Raw genomic sequence first — 13078 nt, 5'->3', positions numbered from 1 at the left:
TGAATATTAAGGTTTTACCACTTTCTGACTTTTCATGCAAGAAGACCTTCACTCGTGCAATTTAAATCTTGACCAGCAAGAAATTACCTTAATCAATGTAGATTCCCCTTTGTGCATCAGGTTTCACTATCACCAATCAATATTAGTAGAATCACAACAATGTATTAGAGTCCCTAGCTCAATTGTGCAGTTGACTGTACCTCACAATCTGCACCACAGACCTTTAGCTGACAAGAAAACCACAAAGCAATTCTTAGTTATCTAGCAATCTATCCTGAAATCATAGACTATTTCTGAGTCCAATAACCTCTTCAACTTCCTCACAATAAAGAATTAAGCATCACCACAATATTCAACACACATACCACATCATGCAACTCAAAAGAAATTATGATGCATAACCCTATTGATACCCACATCTCCAATACTGCAACCGCCTTCTAAACTGCAGTCCGTCAATATTCAAAATTTGGCCCTTGAACTACGAGACATGGGCATTACTCTAACTTAGGGTAACTAATTACTGCTCCTCTGTCTCATAACGTAAACCATCCTCCTGCTGCCAACATTTTTGCTGGCATGGGTATTTGTTCATTTTAAGATCTCAGTTTACAGTCATCAGGGGCTACTCTTCTCATGTCGATAGACCTTTAACACTGATGGAGATCATTCAGGAGCTGTACATTACATTAGATTATCATAGCAATTTCTAGTCTATTTAAGTCAATAAAGAGACTTTGGCATGAGATAAAGGGTTTTATTTTCCAAGTCTTTTTAACAGGTCAACTTAATTAAAGTTACAAGATCAAATTAATCAATTTCAATCATTAGAGTTTTGTTAGAAATCAATAATAAAATAAGTAATTAATAGTCACAACAAAATACCCTAAGCATTTTCCATAAACAAAAGAATCCCCATTGTAAGATTGGGAAGGAAAAGCTGTCAGTCTCAGAAACCCATTATGAGTTCTGAATTTGAGAGACATCATAAAGTTTAAAGCTTTAGCATCAAAGATCAGCTCAAAAGTTCAATAATCAATCAAAAGAGAAATTCTCATGGAGAGAGGTTCAAAAGATTCAGTAGAGTCTCTAAGCAGTGTATGGCATGGACAGTAAGTCAAATAATGGGGTGGGCTCTCCTACTCTATGAACATGCACTATGATAGACAGACAAAATTAAAGTTTCAAATTCATATTGCCTTTTCTTTCTTCAGTTGGCCAAGCAGCTTCAAATGTGCCCATGAGAACACTTTCACTCCATGTCTTCACACAGGAAAACAATAAACCTCAGACAATAACTTCTAAAACCACAACTATATGTAACTATTTTGTCAAAGTTCTCATGATTCATCGTCCCTTTCAAGACTGCATTTCTGTGTGTGAACTTTCATATCCATCTTACAAGTCCATTCATTAGCTAACAATAGTACTTTTTAGAAGTAGAAACATCTGAATAAATGAGAAGAAAACATTTTGTGCAACAACAATTCATTGTAAAAAAACAAGTCTTTCAAAGGGTCAAGATCAATCCTTGTGCTGTCTCTTCATTTCTTTTAACCTAGTTAACTATTATATGTCAGTGTCGTAGCGTTTCAAGCCTAGTATCTTTAAGTGTGGTTGCCTACTACAATTTTGTTTTTCATATGCCTTTTGAAACATCATTAGTTGTGCACATTATTTTGAATCATTTTGGGCCAGATGTAGGTAGGTAAAATTTTGCGAATCGAAAATAGCGACTCCATGCGAATCGCTATTTCCGACTCGCAAAACCAAATGCAAGAAAGACTTGCGATACAAAATTGCGAGTCACAGAGGTGGCGCACGCATTTTGCGACCTCTGTTTTTAGCGAGGTCGCAATTTGCAAGAAGGGTGTCGCAATTTGCGACTGACTCGCAAATTGCCTGCAGGTGCAACACAACAGTTGGGAAACCCACTTCCTGGCTCTTGGTGATGACATCAGAACCAGGAAGTCACCAAATAGACCTGGGAGGAGGGAGGACCACACCCATCCCAAACTGCTGAGCCACACCCAGGGGAGAGGAGAGGAGCTGCATCAACCATGTAGGAGACAGGCAGTGCTGGCAGGAGGAGAAAACTGAAATTCTCAGACAAAGAAATGGAGGTCCTTACAGAAGAGTGCTGCCTGCACCATGATGAACTCTTCGGCAAGGCATTAATGAGTGTCCCTGACACTCAGAAGAAAAGATTATGGCAACAAATACAAGAAAAAATCAATGCCATTGGGGTAAGCCACTGCACCCTCGAGGAAATCCGGAAAAGGTGGTATGACCTGCGCTCCAGGACCAAGGAGAGGGTTGTGGAGCTCTTGAGGGAGATGAGGGGCACCAGAGGAGGCCCATCCACCGTACCACCACCCACAGCCCTGGATAACCATGGTGGAGATAACACTGGAGCCAGAGGCTGTACTGGGCATGGGAGAACTGGACAGTTCAGTGCCTGGGACAATAAAAAGTGAGTACCATGAGATATGCTTTGACACCCACAAATGCAGGATACACACAATCCCAGTACACAGCAGCAGGCATGACCAGACTAGCTCCAGTCCAGGCTAGCAACTTCTAGAATAGTGCATTATGGGCAATGTAGTACAGTGGTTCAAATATAGGCAAATGTTTCTTATGAGTCAAAAAACAGATGTGTGAGACTGACAGTGTATCCCCTATGTCCCACAGGTCTCCCACAAGACACCCCCAGCAGGGAGAGGAACATGGGCCAGACCCACAGCACAAGGCTGCCAGTGACACAGCAGGGCCCAGCAGAACACCACCAGAGTCCATGGAAGACCCTACGCAGGACATGGAGGCAGCAGGGGTAGCACCAGGGCCCAGCCCCAGAGAGAGGCACACAGAGCCAGCAGCTGGAGCAGTGCGCAGACGCCGGCGCAGAGTGCAGTCTGTGCCCCAGGATGATGTAGCAGACGTAGAGTTTGCAGGACTGGAGGCATCACTGATTCAGGGTCAGCACCTGCAAAACAGACAATTGCGGTCAATAAACAGAAACCTGAATAGAGTGCAGACTACTATGACCCATGGGATGGCAAATATGGGCCGTCAGTTCCAACACATGAACCAACATCTGGGGAACTTGACACAGGCCATTGAACATTTGGTCACTGAACTTGTGGCAGGCAGGGCACAGGCAAGGCGCAGGGAGCGCAATACTGCCGCCCGGTTTGACAGACTGGCAGCATCCATTGGGTGCCTTGCTACTAATACCACATGCCTGTCAAGGCGTACAGTCAGCCAGCATGTTGAACTTGGGCATTTTTCAGGGGATGTGGCACGGGGACTTGGCCGCATCAGCCATGCAGTAGACCCAATGGAGAGCAGGCAGGCTGCAAGGGGCACAGGGGATGCCCCGCAGGACAGCGAGGAGGGGTCGACCATAAGCAGTGTGTCTGCCAGCGATTCCCGTGTGCTGCGGAGTAGCAGTGCGCGGCAGGGGTCAGGGGACCCACCAGGAATGAGCCACGGTGGCCGCAGTAGGAGGAGGGTGTGAGCCACCAAACTGTACTCTGATTAAGGCACATGCATTTAATGTGTCTTAAATGACAATTGACAATTCAAGACTGTGGCATACAGCACAATTCTATATTTTTCATAGTTTAGAAATAAAAAGGTTTTGTTTGTTTCACCACATAACTGGGCTATGTGTGTCTGAAATTAGTGAGTGTGGTCACGGTTGCCTTGTACCTACCAAAGTATTGGGTTACAATGTGGTTTCGTCTCTGTCTTCCCTCATTTGCGATGCTTCTATCCCCAGGCTGTCGGTGCGGTAGCTCTTGATCCTCATCCTCCGTGTCTGTGTCTTCAGGGGTGAGATGTAGCCCATGTCTGGTGGCAATGTTGTGTAGGATGGCACAGACGGCAACTATCTTGCATGCTGTTTCTGGGGCATACTGGAGTGCACCTCAACTTTTGTGGAGGCATCTGAATCTTGCTTTAACAAGCCAAAGGTCATCTCCACTACAGTTCTGGTCCGCCAATGTGCACTGTTATATCGCCTCTTGTTCTGATTGCCAGGTGTTAGGTATGGGGTGAGTATCCATGGTCTCAGGGCATATACACTGTCACCTGTTTGACAAAAAAGGCAAATTTAGCAGGGCATCACAGTGTTACACAGTGACCTGTATGTATGGCTTCAGGGTGTAGTCAGCAATACATAATAGACATCCGTCTCCAAACTCCCCACGTTCTAGGCGTTGATGTATCCCACTGTGCCTGAATATGTATGAGTCATGTGTACTCCCTGGATTTTTAGCTACAATGTCAGTAATGACATTATGGGCGTCACATACCACCTGGATGTTTAGTGAGTGGGTACATTTCCTATTGCGGAACACATATTCCAAATTTGCAGGAGGGCAAATTTGTATTTGTGTCCCGTCCACACACCCTATTACATGGGGGAAGTTGGCAATTCTGTAGAGGTCCAACTTGGTGCTGTTAATTTCTGCCTCATTCCTGGGTAGGTATATATATATCTGGACATGTGTGTGAGTATGGCATCTAGGAAACATCTGAAGAATCGTGAGAGTCCACTTTGGGATACCCCACCTGCTACAGCAATCACCCCCTAATAGCTACCTGAGGCCAAGAGGTGCAGTGAGCATAGCACTTGCACATGTGTAGGGATGGCGCTGCCGCGCATTGTCTGTCGTTCAAGCTGAGGATTCAGTAGTTCAATTAATTCTAAGATTACAGCACTGCTCACTCTATATTTGTCATATATCTCCTCCTCAGTTTGTTAAAATTGTGTCTGCCTGGTTCGGTATATCCTCTCCTGTCTCTGCCTCCTCCTCCTCTGCTGGGCGGCCTGGACTCTCCTCCTCCACGCTATCACGTACAGTTCAGCCATTTTGAGTCACCCAGATGCCTTCTGTGTCTCCTTTTATACTTTGGTTCTGGTTACCACCTGCTCTGAATCAGTGGTACTCTGGATGTGCAAAATGGGCTTTTTGCGACTAGTCGCAATTTCCGACTGGCTTTTGCATATGGTTTGCGACTCGCAATTTGCGACTTCCTATTTGCGGGTCGCAAAATCAGGTCACAATTTTTGCGAGTCGTGCTGTGTCGCATCGCTATTTGCATTTCGGAAATGGGAATTTTGCATCCCATTTCAGATTTTGCAAGGTCGAAAATAGCAAATCGGGCCATTTGCGACTTGCAAAACTTTGTTACATCTGGCCCTTAGTTATATTTATAAAACTTTTCTCCAAACAATACCAGTTTACTCTTCTGTATGAAAAATTATTACAGAAACTCAACGTCCTGAAAAAAAAAAAACATTCATTGGGAACGCAAGGTTAAACAGATGGACTCGTAATCCCCAGGGCAGGGCTGCTTGCAGCGCTGTCCTGGCGGATTAAGACCGCTGGCACTGCCAGGCTGTCATCCAATGAAAAAGTGATGCCGTTGCATTGGTGGCAGTCCGACTGCCACTGCGATTCTGATGACCCTAGGACCGCCAGACTCGTAATGAGGGCCTAAGTTTCTACATGAGAGTAAATAGCAGTGGTGGTCCTAATCTGCCTTTCTAGTCCCGGGAAGGAAGCCCAATCCCCATACCTGTGTTAGAGGTAAAGAAAAGGTCTGTTAGTCTGCTAGCAGCCCTCCCACGTAGACAAAGAGGAAGCATGAGGTTTCAGCAGAAACTGCAACAACGTGCAGCATGAGAGGGCAAGCTGGCTGAAATGTCCCCTCTAAGTTGGTGGGTGAAGCATGTTGTTTTATAATAAAAGATCTTGTTGTTCTGGGAACTGCCCTGAAGTGACAACATGTATCATTCTGTGTAGGGTAGATATGTACTCTCTGGACCACCAATACCCAGTAAACTATCATCTATAGCCTTGGAGTGAGCACAGGATGAAATGTTGTGCACAGAAATTAATAACAATTCTGCATGGCAGGGCAACTGATAAAAGTAATAAAATATCGCCACTAAAATGAAGCCGTGCTAAAGTAACAAGAGGAATAAAATGACAAGTGACTAGGTGAGAGGGCACAGGCCTCAGAACCAAGCTAAAATAAATGTGCCTACATATGCGCTAAAATAACCTCACCACAAAATGACACACTCGGATTAGGCTAGTGGATTGAACTCACCTAACAAAGAGAGGAGAGATTTAGGGGGTGATTAAGAGTTTGGCAGATAGAAACATTCATCTGCCAAACTTCCAATGGGGAGCTTGCCGTGGTGCTGGTGACCCTCTGCAAGTGCCATTATTACTTTCCCACTGGGCTGAATGGCAAGAACTAAGGTTTCCGTCGGTCAGCCCAGTTGGAAAGGTGTGGCAGCATTGCTGCCATTGCTGCCAGCTCATAATAGCAATGCTTCCGCACACCGGGGGCACTAGCACCCTTGAAATTCTCACACTGCAATTCAAGCGTGCTGGCTAGGCTCACCCCAGCACTGCCCATAGGCATGAACAGTGCCAGGGCCCCCCCGGGGGCCCGCTGCACTTGTGCTCTGCCAGCCAGATTACAACCAGGCTGGTCGTCAGGCTGTCGGGATCTAGGATCCTGGTGGGGACAGCAGTAGATTGGTGGGTCTGCCCACCAACCTCGTAATGTGGAGGTCGGACCGCCACAGCTGCGGTGGTTTGACGACGACTGTGAGTCTGGCAGTCCTAGGACTGGCAAACTCATAATCAGGGCCTTAGTTACTCTTGTGATGAACATGCCCACTGAAGTTGTTATACTTTACATGGATCTACGGATTTGCATTAAAAACATTCCTTTGAGAGATGTGTGATAAGACCGACCCATAGTCACTCCCTTGTGAAATGGGGTGAACGAATGAAATACTCTAACTAGCCATGTTCATTTTACCCTTCTTTTCTTAGAGCTGTAAAAGGACTTTTCATTAATGAGATGGGATTACATTAATACAAACACTTATGAGACATGCCATCGGATGGAAGTGTGGTTTACTGAATTCACATGGAAAAATAATCAGGTATTGATATTTGCAAATTTCCTTGGCATAATATGGAATAATGGAATTAATTTAACAATGTCAATGGCAATGGTGGTGACTGGATAAGAAAAAGTTTTAATTTTGAGTGGAAAAGTGGATATTTGCTAATTTCTTTGGTATTACACAGTATAGTAGAATTAATGCAACAATGATGATGGTAGTAATTGGATAAGAAAATGTTTTGGTTACATAATTCTATAGGGATAAATGGGAGAAGAACAAATGTTTGCTCACATGGGCTTGTAAGTAAGAACGATTAATATGTGGAGTTTTAGGCAAAGTTTAATAATAAATTTAAAAGTGAACCATTAAACTTGGAGTCTTTTGAAAAATTCGAGATTTTTAAGATGTTCCCGCCAGATTATGAATCACAAACACAAAACTTCCAGAAAGCAGCCAAAACTACAATCCCACCAGACCTAACGAAGGTGAGAAACAGTCGGTCCCACCTCCCTCCCCACCACGCCTGCAACACACAGCCCTTCAAATAATGACCCACGAATCACCACAGCGGTCACTCATTGGCGGTTACCCATTGGAGGTGTGGACCGCCGGGGTCAATTTTGTCACACCACACCAACAGAATCCAACATTGGCCAGACTGAAGATCCTACACCTGACACATATACACACACCGTACACACCCACCAACAGCACTTAAAAACACCCCCCCACACAACCCACAAATCTTTCCTAATGCAAAAACCTATGTACACGTTGCCAGCCCAAACATAAACAGAACTACACACATAAACCACAACCACCTACACACCTGTCATGCATCACACACCACACACCATACCTCAACACCTAACACACAACAAAACTGGACACAATCACAACACCACAAAATCCCACATACGTACAAGCCCTGCACCCTGACAAAACATTCCACCCTCTGCACAACACACCCACTACACCCACTACGCAATCGGCATGTCCCCACAAAAGAACCCCTGTTTCACTGATGAGGATTTGCAGGTCATGGTAGATGAAATTGGATAGAGCCACAGCTGTTCAATGCACAGGTCCAACAGATATCCATTGCCAGGAAGATGGAGCTGTGGCAGAGAATTGTGAACAAGGTAAACTCTGTTGGAACCTATCCGCGCACAAGGGACATTAGAAAGAGGTGGAACAACCTATGGGGAAAGATGCATGCAATGGCATTCAGGCACCACATTGCCATTATGAAGACTGGCGGTGGACCCTCACCTCCTCCCCCACAGTTGACAACATGGGAGGAGAACGTCTTGGCTATCCTGCATCCAGACGGCCTCACTGGAATCACTGGAGGCCTGGACACTGGTAAGTCACCATTACTATCCCACCACCACCAACACCTGCATGGTATGTCACCCTGACTCCCTTCACCCGACTCCATCCCAAACAGAGAACCACCCCATAATCACCCTCCTTTGTGTACCTAGTGGTGGCCTACTGCATGCTGCACATTTTATTTGGTGCAGGGATTAAATCATGCAGATTACAGTGATGGGAGTGGGCTAATGGTGGTTATCCAATATGGCTACATGGTGACAGCTTTGTTGGCAGTAATGGTAGGTCCATCCATGCTTACCTGAATTTGTATTATTTGTAGCACTGTTTGGTGGTTGATTAAGTGGGACACTTGGAGGACAGTTTTTGGCAGAGTCGTCACTTCTTAGAGGGGGCCTTGATCTTGGCAGGTGTTCCTGTGCCATATCTTGGCCTGAGGGTCCATTTGGGTGCCTGTTGTTGGCCTCTAGGGGTTGAGATGGATGTCCCCTGTGTGTCCTCAAAGGGTAGTACATGTGAAGTTGCAGCTGATGCTCTTGTTGTCCGGTTTGTATCCTGTGCTGTAGTGGTGGCTTCCTGTTCTGTGGGCCTCAGGCTATGTTTGGACAAGCTGCAGCAGCGCACCTGCTATGCTGGCCATTGTGGCCTTGGTGGTGTGCTTGCTGCATCCTCTGACTCTGCTCCAAGGTAGATACTATCTGGGCCAATCTGTCCTGGGTATGGTGGTAGGCTCCCAGGACCTCTGAAATCACATCATGGGCTGTAGCATCCATCCTGTGGCCTCCCCCCTGGGCCACTGATGCTCTCCCACTGGGCCTAGCCCACTGTACCTGTGTCCCTGCACAGGTCTGGCGGTACCACTTGCACTGGGGCCATCGTCTTCTTGCCTGATGGTAGGGGGTGACTGTGGCCTCTGTACTTGTGTTCCACCAGTCTTTGGCCTGGATATACAGGTGTGGACAGTTTGGCTGGGTGGTAGGGGTGTCAGTGGTATCCTGGGTGGAGCTGCTGGATGGTGACAGTCCAGGACTGTGTGAGGGGTCAGGCTGTTCGTCAGTGTCCAGGGTTCCTTCCCCAGTGTCCTGTGAGGTGCCCCTGTCTCCCTGTGGGGCACTGCCACTCCTTGCCCTGTCTGTCAGGGTGGCATGGGTGGTGGTGCCTGTTGGGGGAAATGGACATGTCTGTTACATTAGCATGGTCAGATGGGGTACAGAGGCCTGGGCGGGTTTGTGCAGCTTACACACTTTGGGGCCATGCAGGATGCTTTGGTGAGGTTAGCATTGCTTTTAGCTTAGGATGTGGAGGTGCGTTGTGGGTGTTATAGGCCATTGTGTTTCCTTGCAGGGGTGGATGGCTGTGCACAGAGGGAGGGATGTGGGCCTGTTAGTGGGTTTGTGGGCATTCGGGGGGACTGGATTAAGTGCTTGTGGGCTGCGTGGGGTAGTGGTCCTGGTGGGTGTTGAAGGGTTGGGGTGGTGCATGCATTACAGGTGTGATGGATATGGGGTAATTGTAGATGACTTACCCGAGTCCATTCCTCCAGTGAGTCCAGTGAGGCCCGCAGGGTGCAGGATGGCCAGTACCTTTTCCTCCCATGCAGTGTAGTCGGGTGGTATTGGTGGAGGTCCTCCTCTAGTCTTCTGGACTGCAATGTGGTGCCTAGATGCCATGGCCCGGACCTTCCCCCACAGGTCATTCCATCTCTTGCGGATGTCGTCCCTGGTGCGTGGATGGTGTCCCACTGCGTTGACCCTGTTGACTATTGTCTGCCATAGCTCTAGCTTTCTGGCGATGGGTGTTTGCTGCACCTGTGACTCAAATAGTTGTGGCTCGACCTTCAGGATCTCATCCACCATGGTCCTTAGCTTCCTTTCTGTGAAGCGTGGGTGTTTGGGAGGTGCCTTGGTGAGTTTTGGGAATGGTGTCTTGTGTAGATCTAGGTGAGTGTGCTCTTGTGTGGTTGGGTGTAAGTATCGTGGATTGTGTTGTTCGGTGTCTGCTTCTGGTGTTCTCTGTCTTAGTTGGCCTACTTTCATTTTCAAGGATTGTGGGGTGTGTCTGTGAGTGTTTTATAGTGTTGTGGAGGTGTGTCAGGTGTGTGGGTTTCTAACTTATCCAATGTATGCACTTCTTGCTGTTGGGTCCACTTGCTGCCCGTGGCGGTCTGCATCGCCAATGGTCGTTCAGCTTCCACTGACTGCTGCGGTGATTTGTGCATCAATATTTGGAGGGCGGGGTGTTGGTGTGCTCGGCGACGGCTGGGGGGGGAGGTCCAGCATTTCCACCGACAAGGTCCTGGCGGTGACTGGTGGAAGGGTGATTTTTGTCGGATTCAGATTTTTGATTCATTATATGGCGGATTTCTATTCACCGCCAATGGCGGTCTTCTGTTCACCGTCACCACAGCGGTCGATGGTGTTTACCGCCAGATTCATAATGAATGCTGTGGTGTGGAGTTCATGGTGTACTTTTGTCGGTGTCCCTATGCAGGTCAGCGCCCATCAGAAGAAAGGTTTAAGGCGTGCCATTGCCAAGGACGTGCAGAGCCTGGGCGTCCATATCAGGCACAGCACCCACTGCAGAAAGACGTGGGAGGACATGCAACGCTGGGCCCAGAAGAGTGCGGAAGCCCAGCTGAGGACATTCTCCCAAAGAGGAAGGGGTGCCCGTCAGATCCTGACCCCCTAATGGGCCGCATACTGCTGCTGGCCAATCTGGAATTGGATGGGCGCTTGAAGCAGACAACAGCCACAAGGGGGTGTGTACACACTGCATGGAATTCTTTCCTGATGCCTGCCATGATGTTTGGGTGCAAGGTTCTAGTCAGTGTATGGCCCAATATGCCTGTGTAGCTAATCATATTAAGCCCTGCTTAGCAATGGTGAGTGGTATGTACATTTGGTATTGGCAATTAGCTGGGATTCCAGCTTCATTTGAGACCTACATCCTGACTCACCGGTGTTGTTGTGATGCTCTGATGTCCACTGCCTAGGTGGCATGACCTGGCAATTGCACGTTGTATAGTCCCTTTGTTGGAATTCTGTAGTGGTGCCTTTGTCAACAGGCAGACCTGGATTGGTGAGTCCCAGAAGGTGTGCAGATGGTAGTGTCTGCTTTATTTCATTTCTGCTCTTGTTCCCAGGCAATGGTTTGGTATGTGGTTATTAGTGCATAGAGTTAGTTCCAGTGAGTCATTGTGATGTGTATGCCATATGTGCTGTTATTGCTGTAATTAACCATGTGCTTCCTTTCTTTCTCCCCTACCCTCTCTCATTTTCTCCTCATGTCCTTGTGTGCATTAGCATCATCTGGTGAAGGATCAGGGGCACCAGTGAGTGGGGGGGGGGGGCTGCAGCCCACGGGACCCAGGAGGCAGTGTCAACTGATGCAGAGGTGACCAGTGGGTAGGAGGGCGAAGGGAGCACCATGGGGGAGGCAGGAGGTACAACAACAGACTCTGATTCCTCCTCCGATGGAAGCTCCCTGGTGGTGGCGGACCCCTCCGGGACCATCCCAGCTACATCATCTTCCGCCACCCCGTACCAGCACCACCCTCCCAGTAGCTCCCTACCCGGTTGGCGTGCCTGCTCACCCAGGAGGATGGACGTCTCCTTCGCCTCAGGCACCTCAGCCCCTGCCCCAGTCAGCACTACTGCCCTCACTGAGGAGGTTACTGACCTCCTGAGATCCATTGCTGTAGGGCAGTCAACGATAGTGAATGTCATCCAGGGGCTGTCATCCCAGATGCAGCAATGCAATGCCTACCTGGGGGGCATTCATGGTGGCTTGGCTGCCCTACAGAGATTGTTTCTGGCTCTGGCCTCCTCTATGACAGCAGCCAGTGTCCCGAGTTCTTCCATCTGCCCTCCAACTGTCTGTTCCCAGTCCCAGAGCCCTCTCCTCACACGCTTCCCAAGTACACAATCAGACGAGCATGCACCCAAGACATCAGACAGGACTCACAAAGATAAGCACAGGCACCACAGATCACACCACAAGCACACACACAACCAACACCCATGTGCACACATAACAACAGCCACTGCCTCCAGTGTCTTCCCCTCCTCCTCCCTCACTGTCACATCGGCACTCACACCTGCAAGCACTGCATCCTCAGTCCCAGATCCTGCCACCTGTTCAGCCTTGCCCACAGTCACCACAACAGTAGACACACAGACCAGCACCCTATTCACCACATGCGCAGTCACCACCACCATCCATCATAGCCACATGCAGTACACCACCTCACTTACAGACACCATCACAACATACATGCACACAACCTGTTTGTCCTCTTCCACCCTGTCTCCCCTTCCAAAAACATGTATACACTCCCACTCAGACACTCAACAGCCATCCACCTCACACAGGCACTCTGTACATGCACCTGCAACGCAGTCCAGCACACTTACTCCTTCTACAACCACTCCCTCTATCTCCACTCCCAAACCTCCTCCCACTCTCAGCCCCACTGTACTTAAAAAACATTTCCTTTCCCACCTTGACCTCTTCCCTACTCCCATCCTGTGTTGTCCCAAAATGTAAGGTCCTGCTCCCGCCAGCCCAGTCCCTCCAGCTCCCAGTCTTCTCATGGCCCCCTGGTGTTGCAGTTGTCCCTCCCCCAACTAAAAAGACTCCCACTACGAAGCACAGGGCAGCCACTCCCAGCCCCCGCTCCAGGTCCACTCCCTCACCCCCTTAACAAAGGAGTCCAAAGACCTCTTTCCAAGAAGAAACCCCCCTACCCTCTGCCACCTGAGGTGCCTGCCTCCCACATTGATGTGCCTGCCCAGAGGAGTC

This window comes from Pleurodeles waltl, chromosome 7, assembly GCF_031143425.1.
Source record: "Pleurodeles waltl isolate 20211129_DDA chromosome 7, aPleWal1.hap1.20221129, whole genome shotgun sequence".
In the NCBI taxonomy this organism is placed as follows: Eukaryota; Metazoa; Chordata; class Amphibia; order Caudata; family Salamandridae; genus Pleurodeles; species Pleurodeles waltl.
This window is presented reverse-complemented; position numbering follows the sequence as displayed.